Source organism: Lygodium microphyllum, chromosome 11, assembly GCF_053477565.2.
Source record: "Lygodium microphyllum isolate KBCC chromosome 11, Lygodium_microphyllum_v1.1.10, whole genome shotgun sequence".
Taxonomy (NCBI): domain Eukaryota; kingdom Viridiplantae; phylum Streptophyta; class Polypodiopsida; order Schizaeales; family Lygodiaceae; genus Lygodium; species Lygodium microphyllum.
Window position 1 is genome coordinate 91,420,016 of NC_141145.1, and position 24,009 is coordinate 91,444,024.

Consider the following 24,009-nt stretch of genomic DNA (forward strand, 5'->3'; position numbering starts at 1 on the left):
AATTGCTAGTGGACACTTCAACAAAGAGACTACAGCACACAAGGTGCCACAATCCCAACTACAGTGGCCCACCCTCTTCCACAATGCAACTGAGTGTGTGAAGCATTGCGACAACTTCCAAAGGACCAAAATTCCCATCTGAAAGGACAAGATGGAGTTTATCGCAGTAACAGCATGACAACCCTTTGAAAAATGAAGAATCGACTTCATTGGACCAATCAGCCCCATAGGGCAATACTCACAAGTGAAGTACATAATTGTAGTGATGGACTATCTTACAAAAAGCTATCAAAAAGAATGACACTAGGACCATGGCTAAGTTCCTTTGGAATCAAGTGATTTCACAATTCGGCTACCCTATAGAACTAGTTAGTAATCAAGGCATACACTTCATTAATGAAGTGATTTCCCATTTACTATCCACCTTCTTAATCATCCATAGGAAATCCTCAACCATACTATCCTTAAGCTAACGATCAAGTGGAATCCATGAATAAGATCCTAGTAAATGACTTGACTAAGGTAGTCTCTCCACCTTACACACTGAATGGCACAATAAGCTCATTGCAGTGCTATAGGCCCATAGAATACTTATAAGACAATCATAGGAGGGCAAACACCATTCAAACTGACCTATGGGACTAAAGCAATCTTGCCAATGGAGTTCTTCATTTCCTAGCTTGAGAATGGCAGTCCAAGAGAGATGGGATGGAAAGGAAGCCTAGACGGAACTCTTGGTAGAGTTAGAACGCCTATTTGAGACGTTCGACTACTAGCAACCCATGCACTAATTTACAAGAAGCCAAGATGCAAGAGTTGGTTTGACAAATATGTCAAACAATGCATCTTCAAGCAAGGCAACCTAGTGTTGCTTTACTCTATAAAAGGCTATAAGCAGAAGATGAATTTTAGAGAATTGGGACCTAGGATGTGCATTCAAGAAACAAGCACACTACAATGTTGATTATGACTCACGCTATATTCACCTTGCCATTGGTAGTGTTCGAATAGTGATGGATTTCAGTAAGGGCAATGCGGATCCATCTAAGCCCGCAGTGCCACTAGTAGACGAACCTAGTACCAAGCCTAAGGAGGGGGGTTGTGACTTATTCCACCCCACCAGAGCAAACTGGACACAACCCTTAGTAAACACACCCAAGACCACTGAGGAGCAACTCAAATGGTTACCCAAATGACAATCACCACCATCTCGTCTAGCACTACATGAGCAGACAAACAGCCAAGTCACAATGGGTCCCCAAATCCCTATTACACACTCAAGGATACTACAAAGGAAACAAGTGAATTTGGTTTCCCAAGGCTAGGAATGGCATGTGTGTCCCTCAAACACTGCCTTCTGGTCCATCTCCACAAGACAATAGGCTAGCTAGGAATGAGAAACCACTTGATCCAAAAGGTACCAAACCCCTAGAACCACAATAGGTTTATCGACCAAAACTGTAGCCCTCTACACCGAAACTAACTCAACCTAATACCTTTAGTGTCCCAACTATTCCACAAGTAGAAAGCAATGCACCAATTGAGCCACAAGACCAACCCATCACACAAGTTGCTGACAAACACCCTACTAGCTAGTCCGTGAAGCATATATCAGCTGCTAAGTTATCTAGTCTAGTCAAATCCCAACTTCTCGTAGGCCTTAGACCCTCCCATGAGTGGAGATCTATCCTTACTTTGGCCTTAGACCTAGCCACAAATACGGGGGATGACTTGGTCACCTGCATTAGATGCTTGGATGCCATCTTTACCATGTTTGCTAAAAGCTATGAATGGTTGGATATAGGCCTCCTAGTAGATCCATTAGTGCAACAAATGTACGCTCCTTGCCATGCATCTGGGAAGAATATGGATTCATGTTTATCAAGATTCCCATGGTAGCTGAGGAATTGATCACCAATGAGATTTCTCAAGAGCAAGCTCTCAAACAATGGCTTATCACCTCCTATAGCAAGAGCAAAGTCTCTACAATAAGGATCTAGAAAAGCTAAAAAAGCTAGCCGACTTTGACTCTTCCTTCCTCCAAAAATGGTATGATCTCTAACTCCAATGGGAACAAGAGAGCTGCCAAATTTTGATCAACACTGAGCAGAGACATGTAATCCAAACCTCTGAGTATGACCCAACCTATGTGGCCCCTACCTTGTTCAAGGTCTTAACTATCACTCACGATCAATTGTTAGAATATCTTGTTATGGCCCACCCCTATTTGGACCAAATCTTGACCAAGGAAGAACTGCACATCACTAGCAGAATGAACTCTGGTGACTTCCTAATAATTGATGTCCTTACCTACATTACACACAAACACATTAGGCCGTATGACATGGACCATCATGCCCACTTAGAGTATAACCCAACTTCTATGATTGGCTCATGAAGAAATAAATCCCATCTAGTCAAAATGCTATTAACACCCTTAACCCTTCATCCTCCAATCCTTGGAAGGATCTTCATCATTCTCGGGGAGAAGGAGGTAAGGTGGACAAGAAAACATGACTAACCTCAAACTAGATTTCAAAAGCAAAAAAGGACAACTAAAGATTTGAGGAAAATTTTCATGAAATTCTCATTGGAATGTTTGGACTGCTTGAAGAAAAAAAATTCATTCTATACTTGAATGTTTTATTGTTCCATAATATACATTTGTGATCCTCTTATCTTTTTGGCAAAAGTCATTTCCAGTGAACTAATAGTGAGTGGTTGCATCATGACAAGCACCTGAGATGGCAAGGCACCATGATAAAGGTAGCAAGCTTTCATTCTCAAAAGAGGAGTAGGCCAAATACAACTGCTTGTTGAAATGAGAGCCTTCAATCAACTCAAATATAGAAGCATTTAGAACCTAGAAGACAGGGTGATAAAGGAGTAGGTTGTAACACATATCATCAACCAATACAACCTCAACAACAAGTACCTAGAGAAGGTTGGCCAAGCCATTGATTATAGCAAGTGTACAAAATTCCTACAATCCTTCAACACCAAAAGGAACCTTGGCATAGTGATGGTGAGGCAAGGAGAGGAGAGCCAAAGAGTAAAAGTAGAGTTGAGTCCTCAACTGGTGGAAGGGCCTTTGAGGCTTGTCAACATGCCCGAGAAGCAGCCAAAAAGAAACATCTACGGCATGGATAGGGGTCAAGTGTACACAAATGATGAGATCAATTTAGCTGGAATCTCTAACCCCAACATCAAACTACAAGTAAAAATGGTCCACACATTGTTCTCCAACCAAAGGTATAATGCTTTGATGAGCAGGATCGCAGTACCGTTGCTCAAGAGCCTTGCAGCTAGATCCTTGGATTAAGTCAATTTGAATGACTACATGCATAAGATCATCGATTCTTTGGCAAAAGTGCTAGCCACGGGACCTAGAGCAGTAGGTGGGGAGTCTTCAGCTTCCATAATGGAGATAGCAAGGAATAAATCAACAGCCAAAGTGGCCAACATAGGGTTCATTGGCATGATAACCACCATAATCCATGAAGCTATGGGGGATATAGAGAGGGAAGAAGTGGTGTAAGAAACACCTGAGTAGTCACCAGCCCATCGATCACCAATGCATTCACCCATTAAGGAAGAAGCAGAGCGAGCTGCAAAGAAGAAGGCAGCTCACCCCCAAGCCCAGCAACAATAGGAGGAAGCTAGTCATAGAAAACTTTGCTTTAATAAATGCACTAGTTGTGGTGATGATGGTTTGGTATCTATTAGTTTGAATAGACCTCGACCTGCATACAAGTCCCTTGATACCTCCATTTCTATGAGAGGAGGCTCTATGCCTAACTTTCAAGAGTTGAATAATTTGTGCTAATGGAAGAGATTAAGTTGGGCTTCAATACATCTAGTAGTGGAAAGAATGTAAATTAGGCTAGTGTGCTCTATCATCAAAGAGACCATGGTAGCTCATCTAGAGCTAAAGAAACATCATATGGTCATGTAGATAGCTTTGCACATAGTTGTAATACCTTTGGATGTGGTAATATTATGCCTAGAGATAGAGGGTGATCCTACTCTAGAGGTCGAGGATGTTCTAGTCCATAAAGAGATTATGCATATCACTACTATGGGCACGTTGGTCACTTTGAGAGGGAGTGCTTTCATAAGTAGAATGCTATGCTTAGAGGTTAGGCACTATGTAGGTGGATATAGTGGTGGTGGATAGAATTCTAGAGGTGGTTCATCACCTAGAGGTCATCCTTTGCTATGGAGCATGTACTTGGTAGTATGATGCATCCCCCTAGAGAGGATGACTTGCTTTTGGATTCATGGGCAATAAACCACATAACACACCATAAAAAATGCTTTTGATAGAAAGTAAAAAATGAAAACTAAAGAGTATGTGACTATAGGAGATGACACATTGCATAAGATAACTCATATTGGCAGTGTTCCTTTGGTTGACCAGAGATGGGATAGAGAATAATCTTAGTGATGTTATGTGTGTGCCACTAGCACTGAAAATTTGGCTTCAGATGGCCAAATGGTTAATCAAGGGCTGCAACTAAGGTTTCACAAGTATGATTGCTTCATTGAGGAGTTCAAAAGTGGAAAACCAAGTAGGCTTATTGCTCATGGTCAAAAGAAAGGCAGGTTATTGGCTTTGGATGTGGGAACTACCATCATGCAGAGTTCCATGTATGTTGAGATTAGGAATGGACAAGATAAAGATATCAAACTATGGCATAGAATAAGTGGGCATCTGGCAAGTGGTCTAGACTCCCATTTCCAAAGAGGGGGAGAGTGAGCACTTATCCTTTGGAAATGGTACATTCAAAAATTTGGGATCCATGTCAGAATGTTTCCTTGAGTGGAAAATGCAAGTTCTATATCACTTTTATCAATGATTTCAACAAGATAACATGGGTGTACTTTTTGCAACACAAGAGTGAAGCATTGGGAAAATCCTTGGAGTTTAAAGACATTGGTAGAAAAGAAATTTGGGAGTTACATAAAATGCTTGAGATCATACAGAAGAGGAGAATAGATATTAAATGAGTTCTCTTACTTCTTGAGAGACCATGGGATCAAAAGATAGGTTACATGTAGGTATAAACCTGATGGACCTAAAAGCGGGCCAGCACTGGCTCATGCACTAGCCAGACCTCACTCTCACACACTCAACGACCCCACGGCCTCGCGGCCAAGAGCGTTGAGGACATACACATTTTGCCTTCCTATCTTTTATCGCATTTGTATCGTTTGTAGTCCAATTTCCTATTTTACCCACTACTCCTCAGAGGGAGCTTCCCATCACATTGGCAAAGAGCCACGTTTCACCTACGAAGGAGGTCTCCTACGGTAGAATGCCGCCACCCCACTGCGACTCTCCTACACCGCAGGGATTGGCCCCTTGGTGCGTCGCACAACATATAGAACAATACGAACAAACTGCACTCAAGGTACCAAAGACGTTCCAGGAGTGTACCACATTTTCCCTCACTTGTTCTTTCCCCTTAAACCCTCGGCTTCACACAGCTTGGGAACCTCACACTCTCAACGTGGGTCATTCATTTTATGGCAACCAAGTGCTATGCATCCAGTATTTCTGATACCGTTTTAAATACCATACTCCATGCAATAGGTGGATGCCATATAAGTGCTCAATCATGTAGGAGAATCAGTATTTGTGAATGTGCAAAAAACATTTCCTTCCATGATCTTTATTCTAACGCACGCGCTTTGCTGCTGGAACCTAGCACCGAATATTCTTCGTGCTACTAGGTTCTTTATTAAATAACCGTCTTTCTCTATATGCCATGCAAAGAAAATCAGCAACTTTCCTTCATTTTATGCAACATTTAAATGAATTTTCATGCCATGCTTCCATTATCCACTTATTGCTTCGTTGTTCGCTATTTAGGATTTCTTCCCTTATCATTTTATGTGTAAAAATATGGAAAAAACTCACTAAAACACACAAACAAGGCTGAACTGAAGCAAATCTCCATGCTTCAGCCTTGTTACACATCCACAAACATTTATCTTAATTTTCCTAATTTTTCCCCACCCCAAATGTGTTTTTCCCCTATTTTTTGGGGTTTTTCATCATTTTATGGGTATTTCCCCCTATTTTTCCCATTTTTTATTGGCTGAAAATAAAAACCGGTTCATGGGCTGTGGCCCTTAGTTCATTCGCTGAATAAAAAGATATTTAGTTGATGTGTATTAACATTTTCCCCATTTATACGCCCAAAACCCTTGTTTCTTCCCATTTTTCATGCGTTTTCGGGTTTTTTGACATTATTTCGAGCCATGAAATGCATGTTTTTCATAATTTCTGGTTATAAACAGTAAGAACTCAGAAGAATCAGCAACATAATCAAATCTTAGTCCATATGAACGGCATTCCATCAATCAAAAGCATAAAACACTAAATTTTCTTTGTAATTTTTAGTTTACCGCTTAAACCCGTATTTCGGGTTTTTTTTTTCCATGCTGCAAATCAGGAAATCCAGCAGCCTTCAATGCTTCTGACGGTCACGCACCATCGTCTTCAGCCCGTGAAGCGATCCGATCCGTGTCGGACAAGCCTTCATCATCCTTTCTTCATTGCTCCTTCCCACACACGAACTGCCTCTTAGGGGAGAGAGAGGGAGGAGAGAAAAAGACTGAAATTTTATCTCTCTGATCAGTCCACCATTTTGCGCGCCAGGAGTGGCGATTTGATGCCGAGAAATTATGCAGTCTGGCCCTGCCATCACCTACATCGAGTCTTCATGACCCACATCCATCATTTCATGGGGGGGGGGGCCCTTTTCGTCGCGCACGTGTAGATCGACGACATACTGTCGTCCCCGCGAGAATTTTGGTTGGGGGGGAGCCCCCAAAGGGCACCCCCCACTTACTATGTCCTTTCATTTCACAAATTTTGGCCTTTCTTGCGGGCGGGCGGCCGGTTTTGGGCAATCTTGAGCATCCGGCATCGAAACTGAGTTCTGGAAATTTCTGTGAGTTCGTCTCGGGGTCTCGGACAGGCCTGCAGCTCCCTCATCTAGTCCTGACTGACATAAAAATTACTAAAAATCCGCATGTGTCACTTGGGCGCCCGTCGGCTGCTTGACGCTTAAAATCGTCTTGGATCGAGCCGCCGCCTTCGCGATCGGGTATTTTTCCCCGCATTTCCCCATTTTTCTCCTATTTTTAGGCACGTTCCAGGGCCTAAACTCCAGCTTTCATTGGCGACCACAGGATAGGACGACTCAGGCCATCGAACCCTCGAACATATCTGCACATAAACAACCAAAGGAGCATCAAACTGCTACAAAACAGATACACAACAAAACACAAGCAGCTCTCACCCATCCCCTGACAAAACTAAGGCATGAACTCCACGAGGAGAAGTCCAACAAACGGCCAGAGCTAGTCACAACCGACTGCTCCAACACGGCCAAGCTAAAAAGCCTATCAAAGGGGTCGCCCTAAGTGGTGGTCTGAACTACCGTCCTAACAAAGGACAACCTAACCAGGAGTCCCTCCTATGCGAGGTCTCCCATAGCCTGAACGAAAGATATTCTTTTTTATCTTCTTTTCTTTCCTATCAGGGATTTATCCCCCCTACTCTGGCATGTAAAAAGGAGGGAGCTGAGCGTAGCATCCCAAGGAGGACAGGGCATCAGCCTCAGGTCCAGTCTCGGTACCCAAGAGCCTACCAAGCCCTCGCAAGGCGACACTAAAATATTCCTTTTTCTTCCAACGCTCACTTTTATTTTCGCTCCAACCTTTTGGATTTATTCTTTTCCAGCATGATGCCACCCCTAGGAAGACAAGGCATCGGCCTCAGGTCTGACTCGTCCCTAGGAGCCTACCAAGCCTTCGCTAGGCGATAGACAACTGCTTATAATTTTCTTTTCTTTTCTTTTTCTATTAGAGGGGTTAGAACCCCTTTTTACACACCTTCGCATGGTGGTTTATCTTCCTGATTTTTAGGGTTTATCATTCTACTCATTTTTCTTAGGCAGGCTTTTCTATCTGCCTCACAACTAGAAGATACTCCTAACTCAGCTGCCTAGCAGGCTAGCAGGACAGGGTCACTTGGACTACATCTGAGATAGGTCTTTGGCGCCTAACAATGCCTTCACAGACGACTGCGACTAAACGGACCGCTATCGGCTATGCTCACCTAATCCTGGGACTTCATGCCTTGGTTGCCGGTCCCCAAAGAAAGAGAAAAAACCCTCACAAGTACACAGACACATGCAACAACAAAACTCGGTACTCGTAAAGGGTGGATGTCACCTGGACTGGCCACGAGAAGCGTTGATGCCGCGCCAAAGGCTCCCTCCAGCTCCACAGAACCTGTCAAGCACAAGACTAAACAGAACACGGTCAAAAGCACCCGTACTCGACAGACACACGGCCCTTTTGGCCTAAAGAGATCAAACAATACTACTCTAAATAGAGTCGGCCCTCTTGGCCTAACGAAATCAAGCTTTAAAATCATACCTAAATGGCCCTTTTGGCCTAATGAAATAAGATAAATCAGCACCTAAAACCTCCTTAGGATAGGAAAGATACAAAGACTGCACGCCATATCCGAAGGAGAAAAAGAGGGCTCGTAGCCCTAAGCTAAATGCATAAGGTTGTGACCCATCCCTTCTGCATACAAGGCAAGGGGGGTACAAATAATATCCTGCCTAATTAACCTATGGGTCAATGATAGTAACGGCAGATTGGTCTCGGCTATTCTCTGCATCAACCATCGCCTGCCAAATATAGCATGTTCCAATAATATCCCCCGTAGAAGACCGGGTCCTGTCTCATCAGTAATAACTATATCCGGACTAGGACCACAATTGAAGAAAAGGTCTTCTTCAAAAGCTAGATTTGCCAATGAATCCGCAAACTGATTCCAATAACATGGAACCAGCTGAAGAGACACTCTTTCAAAATCCTCAAGAAGGGTCATGGCAGTGCGATGATACATCGAAAGGATGGGATTTCTCACTGTGTATGTCCCATCTAGCTGATTCAGAATCAACTGGGAATCCCCTTTGACTAACAACCGTCGGATACCACCTTGCTTGGCAATATTCAGTCCCATAATCAAGGCTTTGTACTCCGCCATGTTGTTAGTAAACCCTATCCCAAGATAGGCTGCTAACTTCATAATAACCCTACGATGGGGATCACGGATAACTACTCCTACGCTTCCTTTCCTTTGAGGACCCCTAGACGCTCCGTTGAAATACAATGTGTACGTCCAGAAGGGGTTCACATAACCAGCCATCACTACCACCTCTATTCGTACTGATGATAATCAAAGTTCAGCATACGCAGAGGGTGCACTGACGGCTCCATCCCACCGTCCTCATTGAACTCAACAGGGATGCTGGTCAATATACGCAGACAATGATGGCAGAAGACTTTGATCTCCCAGACAAAAGTTCCGTCCTCTTGCTCAATCACCTTATAACCCTTGCTCCACCAAATCAGCTTTCCCTGATGATATCTCTGCTCTAGATAAGGGTGTTCTAAGTAGGGGATTAGCCGCCCCATCAGCCAATTGAAGTGCTTTAGCAGGTCTCAAATCAGCTTCCTCGTGGACCTGCAATGCATTTTTCTTGCGTTAGTGTGGCTAGAAATAATAAGGTTTAATCTTGTTAAGATTAGTCTTATTTTTAAACTCTACTCCCTGCAGATCAGCTAAAAGAGCTGTAGACTTATTCTTTCCTAACCTGACAATTTTATAGGGGCCATCCCATTTGGGTTCTAACTTTCCAGGAAACAGCTCCCTACACGCATCATAGTACAGGACTAGTTGCCCTTTCTTAAAAGTATACTTCTTCGCTTTAAGGTCATGCAACTGTTTCATGCGACGTTTGGTCACCTCCTGATGTAACAGGCTTTGCAACTTTAGCTGATCAAGGTGTGCTATTGTCGTGAAACGCTTGAAGAGTGCCTCCTCGTCTCCCAAAGAGTGGTTAATCGCAAACCTAATGGTAGGCAACTCGATCTCGAGGGGTAATACGCATTCTTCCCCATAAACTAATTTAAATGGCGTATGGCCGGTAGCGCGTTTATATGTCGTATTGTACGCCCATACCACCACATACAGCTTCTTGTCCCAGTCGCGCTTCTTCTCAGAAACTACTTTGGACAACATACCCACAAGTTGTTTATTGGTGCTTTCTACCTGCCCATTCGCTTGCGGGTTATAGGGGGTCATCTTGTTATGCTTGATCTGCCAAGCTTTAGTCAGGCTTTTAATCACTTTATTCAAAAAGTGTGTCCCACGGTCCGATACCAATTCCTTTGGCGGACCGAAACGGCAGATAATCTGCTCCAACAAAACTTGCAATCTCTTTTGCGTTGTCCTGCCTCGTCGCCCGTGCTTCTGACCACTTTGTAAAATAGTCAGTCGCTACTATAATATACATTTTCTGGGTAGTGGATGATGGGGTGATGGGACCCACAAAATCTATACCCCACTTCTCGAAAGGAAGTATAGCCATGATCGGCGTAAGTGGGTGTTTCCTGTTCTCTCGGCTGACATGCCTCTGACAGGTATCACACTTTTTAACATACTCAAAGGAATCCTGGAAGATGGACGGCCACCAATATCCAGCTCTTAAAGCTTTCTGTGCCGTTAACCGCCCAGCAAAATGCCCTCCGCAAGCGGAGTCATGACACTCTTCCAAAATGAAAGGGACCTCATCAGGCATCACGCACCGGCGATAAATATCATCGACTCCTTTCCGATACAATGTGCCTGCGATAAGCGCAAATTTTAAAGCCTGTTGTTTAATTTTCCTCTTCTCGTTTTTCGACAAGCTAGCTCCAGTCTCTCCTGTGGATAGATAATGTGTTATGGCCGCATACCACGAGGGAATGGAAGCTGTATCAATTTTAAATAATATCTCCATGTCACTCTCTTCGGCCGTGGCATCTTTCGGCTCTCCGAAATCCACTAAGCATTCTACAATGCCCTGCAATTTCGGCGGCTTGCTTTTAATCTCATAGTCGAACTCCTGCAAAGTGATTAACCACTTTGCTAGTCGATCAGGCGGCTGCAACTTGTTTAGCAATAACCTCAATCCTTCCGCCTTGGTATAAATAACCAATCTTCTCATAGAGGATGTAATGTCTGAACTTTTTGGTCCCAAAAACCATCGCAAGACATAACTTCTCCATATCGGTATAATTAATCTCAGATACGCCCAGTTTCCGGCTAGCAAAAGCTATCAGATGGTACCATTTCTCTTCCCAGATCTGAGCTAGGCAGCAGCTAATACTATGAGTGGTTGCTGCTGAGAATATGTAAAATATCTCACCTCTTTTGGGTGCCTTTAAAACAGGTGCTTTGGTAAGCTCCTGCTTCACATCCTCAAATGATATTTTACACACATCGCTCCACTCAAACAGACAGTTATAAGATAAGAGATTGGTTAATGGCAATGTTCTCTCTGCCAGGGCATTGATAAATCGACGATAGTACCCTACTCACGAGAGGAAACTATGTACTTCCTTTGGAGTACGCGGCGGACCCATAGCAACGATAACCTTAATCTTTTCAGGGTCGGTTGCGATCCCCACTGAGCTAACCACATGGCCCAACAACAGCCCATATGGCACTCCAAAGACACACTTCCTTGGGTTCAGAGCGATGCAAAATTGCCTGCAACGCTCAAAACACTTCCTTAATATGATCAATTGCCTCTCCCTTACAGTGGCTGCCCCCAGGTCGTCAATAAATACTTTGAGCTCCTCTGGGGAGATGTCACCAAAGGTTTTATCGGCTGTTCTTTGCCACGACCCAGGTGCATTGCATAACCCAAACGCCATCACATGGTACGCAAAGGTACCGAAGACAGTGATGAAAGTCGTTTTCAGTTTGTCCTCTTCTGCGATCGCCATTTGGTTATAACCCGCAAAACAATCCATGAACGAATAGATCTCTCTACCTGCCAGCTGATCCAGAATCTGGTCAATGAATGGCAACGGGTAGTAATCTTTTACTGTCTGCTTATTTAGCTCCCTAAAATCCACACAGAGCCGGATCTGGTTATTTTTCTTCTTCCTGATGACGATTGGTGAGCACCATTCTGTGTGCTGCACAGGAAAAATTAAACCAGCCTTTCGCAGCTTCTGCAGTTCCTCAAGCAGTCCGTCCCTCAGCTCAAAAGGCATACGCCTTACTTTCTGACGTACAGGACGACTACCTTCCTTTACTGGGATAGTATGGATAGCCAGGCTGGGAGGTATGCCTCGCAGCTCGTCATAGCTCCAAGCAAATATATCTCGGAATTCTTGAATAAGAGACACATAGTCCTCTCTTTCTGCTGGGCTGAGCATGGATCCTAGCTTAATAGGTCGCGAATCAATCGGCGTACCAAGGTCCAACTCGACTACATCTGCATCTCTAATTCTATCTTGCACCTCTATCGGCTCATTGAGGGTGATCTGAGAAATATCCTCTGTAGTAGATCCCTCTTTGGATTCATCACTAGAGGACGACTCACCCTCAGATGCCTCATCTGCAGTGTCTAGTTCAGTGGAGGGTACAGGAGCCCACTCACTTTGCGGAGATTCAGGGTAAGCGTTGACTATTACCCGATTAGTACCTCTCCCTAGAATCACACGACCGGCAGGTATATCGACTTGACAGTCTGTTCGTAAGATCCAAGGCTTGCCTAGCAATATTCGATAACTAAGACGCCCAGCGAATCTTATCACTCTAAAGTCCAAGAAACATTCTACGCTTGCAACCGTCACATGAACTCTAGTGACACAACCCTCTGGTTGTCTCAAACTGTCATCAGCCATCCTGAGAAGGGTAGAGCCATCTTTTTGAATGCCTAGACCTAGCCTCTCCATCAACTCTGAACTCATGATATTGACGGATGAACCAGTATCCACGATAGCATGCTCTACTAAAATCCCATCGATATATGTTGGAACCCTAGGGCAATGCTTTTCAGCATGATCCATCCAGTCTTCCCCTACTCTAGCTATGCCCATAGGTTCTACAATATACCCAATCCGCAAGATCTTTTTGAACTCCTTGCGTACTCCTGGCGACAATTTAATCAACTGCAGGAGGTTCACATCTGGCTTGACTTTGCAAAGAGAACTTGCCAAATCAAAATCCTGATATGTGGCCAAAGCTCTCTTCTCTCGCCAAACCATCCTTTCTTTCGGTTTTGAAACCGGCTTTGGAGCCTCTTTTCTAGCTCTCGCCTTCTTTCTTGGTACGTCTTTATCCTTCTTAAGATCAGCTTTGCTGTCAACCGGTTTTAAGGGTCCCCCTTCCAAATCAGGGTTTAGGACTTGCGTCCCCTTATCTCCCTGCTTAGGGTTTCCCTCAACCGGCTTTATATTATTCCTATCACCCTCTTTAGCCTTTTGGCCTCTCGTCACGGCTCTTAGGTTAGAGGTTTCAGCACCATCCACTTGTACCGCCTCAATGAGGTTGACTCCGTTGCCTTGGGGTAGCTCCTCTACAGTGGCTTTTCCCCTCTGCAGTATCTGCCTTGGTCCATCTTTCTACGGAAGGTCATTACCCTGTGCTCTATGATTAATTGGACCCGGCTGTTTACTTCCTTGTTGGAGAGAACTAATCTTACTCCAGCATGTGGCGGTTAAATGGCCAGACTTTCCACAAATGTCGCATTTAACATTAGGACAGTTCCTAGGGAAATGCTGCCCGCCACACCACTTACAGCTAAATCTAGATGGGCCACCCTCTTCAGGGCGTCGGCTCCCTATCAAATTCTGCTGCTTCTTAAGGAAGTTGACATCAACGGCTATTTGTCTATACTGTTCAGCAATCATATCCGTATAGTGCTTCATCATGTCCTTGACCTCGCCAAGGACGTTCGATGCACTTGACTCATAGCCACGATCGTCCATCTGCCGTCCCATTGGCCTTACCACCTGATTAGGCATTGGCTGCTGCTGTTGGCTTATTGGGACTGCATTAGGGTTTGTTCCTTGGTTTCCCACATTCAAGGGAACCATTTGACTAACCATCGACATACCTACACTAGGAGGTGCTGGTAGCATGGGCAGGTTGGGCATAATGCCACTTCTTCCATTTGCGTTTGACATGGGGTCTCCTTGACTCCCATTGGTTAGTGCCAGACTATTCCCATTCTAGTTCACTCTAGCTGCATAAGCCGCTTGCAAGCGTGTCTCTACACCTTCTGCTTGTGTAATCGCGGTATCAATGTCAGCCAAGGTGACACTACTCAGCTGCACCTGGATGTTAAAATCCAACCCATGAAGGAAGTATTGTAACTGGGCAGCTGGTGGGATAGGAATGTAGATATCAAGTTTACATAAAACTTGTTTCAGCTTCTTCGCATAAGTCTGGACGTTCTCGTTTGGCTCTTGACGTGTTACATTCAATACACGAAGCCAATACTGTCCACCCCTTTCAGGGGCAAACTCCCTACGGAAGGCTGTAAAAAATTGCACTATAGTCGTTATGGTTCCGACTTCTAGGCCGTGATACCATAGTGCTGCTCTTCCTTTCAAGGTCATGTTGAAGAACATCATCAAGTGCCCTTCATCTTGGATGCGATAATTAAACATGAGTTTATTGAACTCATTAATATGAAGCTCACCATCCTCTTCTGCCAACCCATTAAAAATGGGCAATGGGGCTCCTAAGGCTGGCAAATCAGGTGTTCCTGCTGGAATTGCTATCGGTTGTGCCATTGCTACAACCTGATTAATGATAGGGGGCTGCGTAGGTAAACCTACACCTCCACTTGAACTTGATTGACTACCTGCAAGAGAGGAAGTACTACCACTCCCTTTTCCGCTCAAAGGGCTTCTTGCAGCACTTGGGTTGCTTGAACTACTGCCTCTTATGCGTATTGGGCTGCTCCTTTGAGGAGAATAACGTCGTAATATTTCAGCCCTACGTCTAGCTCTTTCAGCACGTTCTTCTTTTTGAACTTCGGCTTGACGAGTCCTATCAAAGGACATAAACTGATCACTAGGTCCTTAAAGATCCTAGATTCGGAACCACCCCTTTTTAGTGGCTCCCGGCAGACGCACCACTGATGGACCTAAAAGCGGGCCGGCACTGGCTCATGCACTAGCCGGACCTCGCTCTCACACACTCAACGACCCCACGGCCTCGCGGCCAGGAGCGTTGAGGACATACACATTTTGCCTTCCTATCTTTTATCGCGTTTCTATCGTTTGTAGTCCAATTTCCTATTTTACCCACTACTCCTCAGAGGGAGCTTCCCATCACATTGGCAAAGAGCCACGTTTCACCTACGAAGGAGATCTCCTACGGCAGAATGCCACCACCCCACTGCGACTCTCCTACACCGCAGGGATTGGCCCCTTGGTGCGTCGCACAACATATAGAACAATACGAACAAACTGCACTCAAGGTACCAAAGACGTTCCAGGAGTGTACCACATTTTCCCTCACTTGTTCTTTCCCCTTAAACCCTCGGCTTCACACAGCTTGGGAACCTCACACTCTCAACGTGGGTCATTCATTTTATGGCAACCAAGTGCTATGCATCCAGTATTTCTGATACCGTTTTAAATACCATACTCCATGCAATAGGTGGATGCCATATAAGTGCTCAATCATGTAGGAGAATCAGTATTTGTGAATGTGCAAAAAACATTTCCTTCCATGATCTTTATTCTAACGCACGTGCTTTGCTGCTGGAACCTAGCACCGAATATTCTTCGTGCTACTAGGTTCTTTATTAAATAACCGTCTTTCTCTATATGCCATGCAAAGAAAATCAGCAACTTTCCTTCATTTTATGCAACATTTAAATGAATTTTCATGCCATGCTTCCATTATCCACTTATTGCTTCGTTGTTCGCTATTTAGGATTTCTTCCCTTATCATTTTATGTGTAAAAATATGGAAAAAACTCACTAAAACACACAAACAAGGCTGAACTGAAGCAAATCTCCATGCTTCAGCCTTGTTACACATCCTCAAACATTTATCTTAATTTTCCTAATTTTTCCCCACCCCAAATGTGTTTTTCCCCTATTTTTTGGGGTTTTTCATCATTTTATGGGTATTTCCCCCTATTTTTCCCATTTTTTATTGGCTGAAAATAAAAACCGGTTCATGGGCTGTGGCCCTTAGTTCATTCGCTGAATAAAAAGATATTTAGTTGATGTGTATTAACATTTTTCCCATTTATACGCCCAAAACCCTTGTTTCTTCCCATTTTTCATGTGTTTTCGGGTTTTTTGAAATTATTTCGAGCCATGAAATGCATGTTTTTCATAATTTCTGGTTATAAACAGTAAGAACTCAGAAGAATCAGCAACATAATCAAATCTTAGTCCATATGAACGGCATTCCATCAATCAAAAGCATAAAACACTAAATTTTCTTTGTAATTTTTAGTTTACCGCTTAAACGCGTGTTTCGGGTTTTTTTTTTCCATGCTGCAAATCAGGAAATCCAGCAGCCTTCAATGCTTCTGACGGTCACGCACCATCGTCTTCAGCCCGTGAAGCGATCCAATCCGCGTCGGACAAGCCTTCATCGTCCTTTCTTCATTGCTCCTTCCCACACACGAACTGCCTCTTAGGGGAGAGAGAGGGAGGAGAGAGAAAGACTGAAATTTTATCTCTCTGATCAGTCCACCATTTTGCGCGTGAGGAGTGGCGATTTGATGCCGAGAAATTATGCAGTCTGGCCCTGCCATCACCTACATCGAGTCTTCATGACCCACATCCATCATTTCATGGGGGGGGGGGGGGGGGGGGGGGGGGGGGGGGGGGGGGGGCGTTTTCGTCGCGCGCGTGCAGATCGATCGAGAATTTTGGTTGGGGGGGAGCCCCCAAAGGGCACCCCCCACTTACTATGTCCTTTCATTTCACAAATTTTGGCCTTTCTTGCGGGCGGTCGGGCAGTTTTGGGCAATCTTGAGCATCCGGCATCGAAATTGAGTTCTGGAAATTTCTATGAGTTCATCTCAGGGTCTCGGACAGGCCTGCAGCTCCCTCATCCAGTCCTGACTGACAGAAAAATTACTAAAAATCCGCATGTGTCACTTGGGCGCCCGTCGACTGCTTGACGCTTAAAATCGTCTTGGATCGAGCCGCCGCCTTCGCGATCGGGTATTTTTCCCCGCATTTCCCCATTTTTCTCCTATTTTTAGGCACGTTCCGGGGCCTAAACTCCAGCTTTCAAAACCACAATCGAATGGTTTTGTAGAAAGGAAGAACGTGATTATTACGAAAATTGTAAGGGCTAGGATTAATCAAATGCACATGCCTTTTAATTTATTGGGTAGAGGTAATATATAGTGCATCCCATATAGTGTATGTTATATTCATGTCCCTAATGATTAGAGGAAAAAGATGTAACAAAAGGCTAATAAATACACTTTCCTTGGGTATTCGGATGAGAAGAAGGGATACAAATGCTATGATCATGTCACCAAAGAGGTTTACATAAGCAAGGATATAAGACTCAATGAGTACAAGTCTTGATATAGACCAAAAGTTGCAGTTGAGATGAATACTTATGAGAGCAGTGATGATGATGATGGTTATGGAAAGAAAATTAGAGTAAATAATGGTCAAAGAAATTGGCATATTGAGGACATGTCTAGTCAAGACTATGAAGAGTTATAGTCCATGGAGTGGCAGGTTGAGAAGTGCAAAAAAGAGTGCAATATTTGCATAAGGAAAGAAGCCTATGGGTGAAATTTCTATGGAAGAGTCTATGCATGATGAGTTTGGGATGCCATATGTGAGAAATCTAGGGATAAAGAGTGTAGGGAAGTATGTTCCACCACATGCAAGAACGGTTGAGACACCATCTAGTGTAGTTTAGTTAAGGAGATCAAATAGAGTGAGGCATTCAGTTGACAAATTGACATATAATGGCTTCATAAAGGTGAATTATGCATACATGGTATCTTATGTTCAGCATGTAGAGCCTACTTATTCTGAAGAGGCAGTTAGAAGAAAAGATTGGAAGAATGCCATGGATGAGGAAATGGATGTATTGACCAAAAACAAGACATGGGATCTAGTTGGGTTGCCTTATGGCAAGAAGACGATTGGCTACAAGTGGGTATATAAGGTCAAGTGCAAATCAAATGGTTCATTGGAAAGGTACAAAGCAAGGTTGGTTGCAAAAGATTATACACAAACATATTGTTTGGACTATGAGGAGACATCTAGTTCAGTGACAAATGTGACTACAATGAGATTAGTGATTGCATTAGCTTCCATCTATGGCTAGAAATTATATCAAATGGATGTGAAGAATTCTTTCTTTGAATGGTGCATTGGAAGGGGAAGTAAATATGGATTATCCAGAAGGGTATCTACATCGTGACTATCCACATTATGTGTGCAAGTTGAGGAAGGTATTGTACATTGAAGAAAGCACCTAGAGCTTGGAATGAAATGATCAACAAGTTCTTATGTAGCATGGGATTTCAGCAAAGCATGGCTGCTTATAGCATAAATAAGATGGAATGGTTTTTGTGGTCATATATGTTGATGATCTCATCATTATAGTAAATACTCTAGAGAGAGAAATTTCTAAAGTAAAGCATGGGTTGCACAAGGAGTTTGACATCAAGGACCTTGATTTATTGAGATACTTTTTGGGCATTGAGTTGATTGATGCTTCGGATTCATGGACTTTGGTTTGTATAGAGGCAATACTAATTAGAGATATTAGAGATGCATGGAATGATAACTTGCAATCTAGTGGATACACCATTGGATCAAAATGTAAAGATAGTGGAAGATGGACAGTATATTGAGGATGTCACTATGTTCAGAAAGATGGTTGGTAGCATGATCTACCTAACCATAATACGACTTGACTTGAGTTATTCAGTGGGCGTGATTTTCCTCTTCATATAAAATCCATGTAAGTCAAATTTGGATGGAATGAGGATAGTCGTGAGATATTTGAAGAAGACCATTTGCTTTGGCTTGTTCTATGAGAAAGGGATCAAGCCTACATTATTTGGATACACATATGCAAACTGGGAAGGAAGTATCATGGATAGGAGATCCATCAGTTTATATGCTTTTTAATTTGGTTCAACCATGGTGAGTTGGAGCAACCAAGAAGCAACTTACAGTTGCCTTATCTAGTACAAAAGCTAAGTATAGAGGTATAGCATTGGCAACATGTGAGTAGACATGGCTAAGATTACTATTATGTGATATGGGGATTGAGATAGATGGTAGAGTTATCATGTATTGTAATAACATTAGCATAGTACGTTGGCAAAGAACCTAATCTACCATACAAGGACAAAGCATATTGAAGTGCACTACCATTTCATCAAAGAGAAGTTTATGGTTGGAGACATAAACATGGTACATGTCAAAACCAATGACCAAGTCACGAATATCTTTACCAAAGAATTAAGTGAAGATAAGTTTGAGTAACTTATAAGTGCACTTGGGGTAATGTATCTGCAAGCTCATTCTAAGCTTGAGAGGGAGTGTGGAGAAATAGACATAGGAAATATAAATAAATAGAAGTTTTGCGTGAAGTGACTTAAAGGTCAAAAGTTATCTATCACTCTTGGGAGATACTTTGTGTGTACTCAATTGATAATGGACGAAATAGAAGAATGAAGATGAAGAAGAAAAAGATTGCTTGATCCTCTAAATCTTGTGTTGCACTTTCACATCCCTTCTTTTCATTATCCAAAGATTGCTTGATCCTCTAAATATTGTGTTGCACTTTCACATCCCTTCTTTTCATTATCCAAAGTTATAATAAATTTTCTAAGGTAGCTGACTATTGCTTAAGTACATATGGTTATCCATATAGGAAGGTTCTACCTTACAATGAGAAAAAACCATTGGGGCTCTAGTCATAGGATACATTCTCATACACATTCCTTTGATAGGGAAGGAAACCTGTACGAGCCTAATGTGGTCTAGCATTGGAAGGCCTAGATGAATAGATCATGATAGCAATCTAGTTTTGGGTTGGTTTTGCTCTTCATAGTAATTGTGATTAAGACCATAATATAAATACCTTGTTTTCCAAAGGAATGCTTTTATGTTTATGCATAATAATGTAATAGCAAACCATGTGTAAAGATTGAAGAAAGAAAGCTGTGTTGATGTGTTCCATAATGTGAGTAATATCCTTACTTAGATAACTTAAATATGACATGTCTAAAAATAGAAAGCAGGTGGATGATCTTCCATACAAAATGGTCATATGACTAGGTAGACATGGTTAGCCGGCTACTTTCTTCCATAAATTAGAAAAGGGACATAAATTGTGACTATCCTAGGGTCAAGTCCTAGAACTGGTTTAGCATCATTTTAGGGGACCGTTGTGAGACTATGTCTTATGGGCAGAGTGGTGGATGCCTAGCTCCCCCATGTTTCTTACTTTCATTGAGCCAACTGTGGTGCTTGTGTACCTCGATTCTTTGATGGATCGCTCAGTAGTGACCATCTTAGCTTGATGTTGGAATTCCACTAGAGATTGTAGATGGGTTATTAGGAACCTACATGGAGATAAGGTTAGATGCTTCGCTTTCAAGACAGACCTAGATAATACCTAGTCACCTAAGTTTCATGCTTGTGAGTAGCACGAATGATGGTCACTATAATCAAATCCCTAGATGACTACAAAACTACCCTTCCTATGATTTTGGATGGGGTATGTTTAAATGATTGAAATACTCTTTTTATCTCTGGATTTAAGACTCCTCTCTTCTAAGCTGTTGGTACTCAATTATGCTTTAGCACAACCTATCACCTCCAAATTTTACAGGAAAACAAAGAGGGTCAACCAAGCCTTAAAAGAGAGTGTATTGCAATAAGAAGCTAGGAAGATTGATAGAATACCTTACCTTGTGGAGTTTATATGCAATATATCCTTGTAGAGTAAGTATTGAAATGATCCCCTTCCAAATTTATCGATAAGAGTGCATATCCCCCCTCAACTTTTCTAATCCCCATCCTAAGAGTTGAAGTCTCTGAGAAGATATTAGAGGATATGCTAGAGCAAGTTAAAACCCATCTATCCAAACATGAAGGCAGTGTAAGATCAAAGGCTTACACGAATCTAAAAGGGAGAAATCGAATTTTCAAAGAAGGAGATATGTTCCTTCTAAGGGTCTGATCCAAAAATAGCTTGCTATCTCTTGGAAAGTTTCAAAAAGCTCAACCCAAGAAACTATGGACCATACAAGGTTACAAAATGTCTTGGGAAACATGTCTATGAACTATCCTTACCTCTTCATCTAAGAATTCATTACGTATTTTATATAAGCCTATCAAATCCATATGTTCCCAAACCTAACCATATCCTTGACAATAATGAAATTGTAATTCTAACCTAATGAATTCTTGAGGTTCAACTAGAGAGAATCCTAGAGACTAGCGAAAAAACCCTAAAAATCTTACAAGAATATCTAGTCCAATGGAAAGATTTCGCTAAGAAGTATGCAATTTGAACTAAGAAATCCCTCCTGAGGAATCACCCTGAGTTTTTTTAGATGAGATTTCTCTAAGAGGGAAAGGGATTATGACATATCCACTTCCTTGGGATTACATTTTCCTTATATGTTTCTTCATGTACATGTGCTCTTTCCCTTCCCTAAGACCACATTCTCATACATTCATATCATGGAGACTAGAAGAGAGAAGAGTGCGAGAGAGAGAGAGAGAGAGAGAGAGAGAGAGAGAGAGAGAGAGAGAGAGAGAGAGAGAGAGAGAGAGAGAGAGAGAGAGAGAGAGAGAGAGAATAGGAGAGATAAAGAGATCACATTCTTATACATTCGTGTCATGAAGGAGACTAGGGAGGGGAGAGAAGAGTATAGAAGAGAGAGAAAAGAGGAGAGAGAAAGATTGAGGAGGAGAGAGAAATAGTAATGAGAGAAAAGAGGTGAGAGAAGCCATGAAAGCTTGGAGAAGTTGTGGAGAGATCAAGAGACTATTTTGAATATTACTGAATAGTGAAAATTTTACAAGTCCCTTACATATTTATACCTATGTCAATGTGACATGGCATTATTTTCCAAATATATCAAACACATAAATCTCTTTCTAATTTCTTGCATTCCATCCCTACCCTAAGGTCTTTACCCTCAAAAACAAAATGAGAAGTTATTACAAGGCTAAAAGAATGGAAATGTCAAAGTACTACTCTATTTTATAGCCTTATAAATTATACAAAATATTTGGAACAAACCAAACATTTAGCTAAGATAAAGACTAAGGTACAAGCCTTTGTAATGTATAGTCTTCAAAAAGAAACTTAAGCCATAAAGCCTTCATGAAAAAGTCTCTATAGTTGATAGACAGCTTGCTATAATAACAAACCCTACTAAGAAAGAATCTAAAATAACTTTCCAAGGAGTAATCCAAATGGGGCATGCTACATATCAAAACGAAGCTCTCAATGAGTGCTTTTAAGATATATAGATAGCACTTTGTTGAAAATAGGATAGAATAAAATATTTCCTAAAATAGATTGCTATTTGGGTACTATCTACAATAATATAGACCCAACTATTCCTATGCCTCAGCCAATAATGCATCCTGAAAATAGGAAAACTCATCCAATATAGATGCAAGCCTCCAAGAAGCTTCCTTAAGTAACAATCCTCTCCATTTAATCAAATACTCGATAATAGACTTGGACCAAAGCTTCTTTTCATGTTGATCCTTGATCTCCTCAGAGAAATGTTGTATAAGACCTTCTTCATCAATGGGGGGTAATTCATCACTATATCAACCGGGTACCAAAGAAAGGCTTGAGCTAATTGATGTGGAATACATTATGAATGTTAGTAGAAGAGGAAGTTAAAATTTGTAGGCCAAGTCTCCTATACGCTTAAGAATCCTATATGGCACATCAAACCTGTGAGCAAGCTTATTGCTTGAGCCATCCTTCAAAGTAGAACAGCAAGACTTAGGTACTTTCAACAACACCAACTCTCCTTCTTGGAACTCCATAGGACACCTCTTCTCATTAGCATACATCTCATCTACTGTTGAGCTTTCGTAAGATTCACTTTGCACTATTGAAGAATAGTCTGCATCCATTCTAACTCTTCTTTCCCATGAGGGTTAATCTTCTCACTAAAGAGAACTGTGGGGAGGGGCATTTTATAACTAGACAAGGCTTCAAAGGGAGAAATTGCAATAGTGGCATAGGTAGAATTATTCTGGGAAAACTTTGCCAAGTATAGCCAAGAATCCCATGCATGTTGCACATCATGACATAAGTATCTAAGATAGGTCTCCAACCACCTATTGAGTTTTTCTATCCAGTCATTAGTTTGTGGTATGGTAAGCTTTAGTTGTTGCAAGATGATCACAAGAGAATAAGCAACAGAAGGGGAATTCTAAGGTTGTTTATCTCAAGGATACCCTTGCACATTGGCTTATCAAAAACATTCCTGATTTTGTCAATGGTAAGAGTAAGAAGGGGATTGTCACTTATGCTAAAGAGCAACAGGCTTTAAAGGATGAGTTTTTGCAAAGTGTGGTTGGAGCTCAATTTTGTTGGCCCAAGCTTAGGAGCCAAGAATGGCAAACAAGGGATGGTTAGTTAACTATTTAATCATTGATTACAAACTTAGTGAATTATTTAATTATTAGATGTTTACTATTTTCAATTAAATATTTAATTATGGAGACACCATCATTAGTGTACAGAGAGGGGGGTTATTTGTTTCAATCGATCTCTTCTCTATTCTCTCTCTCATCTCTAATCTTTCCATGTTTATATTGATTAAAGGCTTATTTAATTATTTTATATTTGATTTAGTGTTTAATGTAATGGTTCAATGGTTTAATTCACTTGAGCACAAGGGGAGGGGTGTTTAATGTTTAACATGAAATATTTAAATTTAAAATTACAGATATTACTAATACTTGAGATGATATTATATACTCTTATATCTAGTTCTTTCAATTGATTTGTATCATTAGTGCATGTCTAATTATTCTTAATTATGATAAAGGCAAGTTTATATGATTATCAAAATAGCCAAACCTACTAGCTTGTATTACTTTTTAATGTATCTTCAA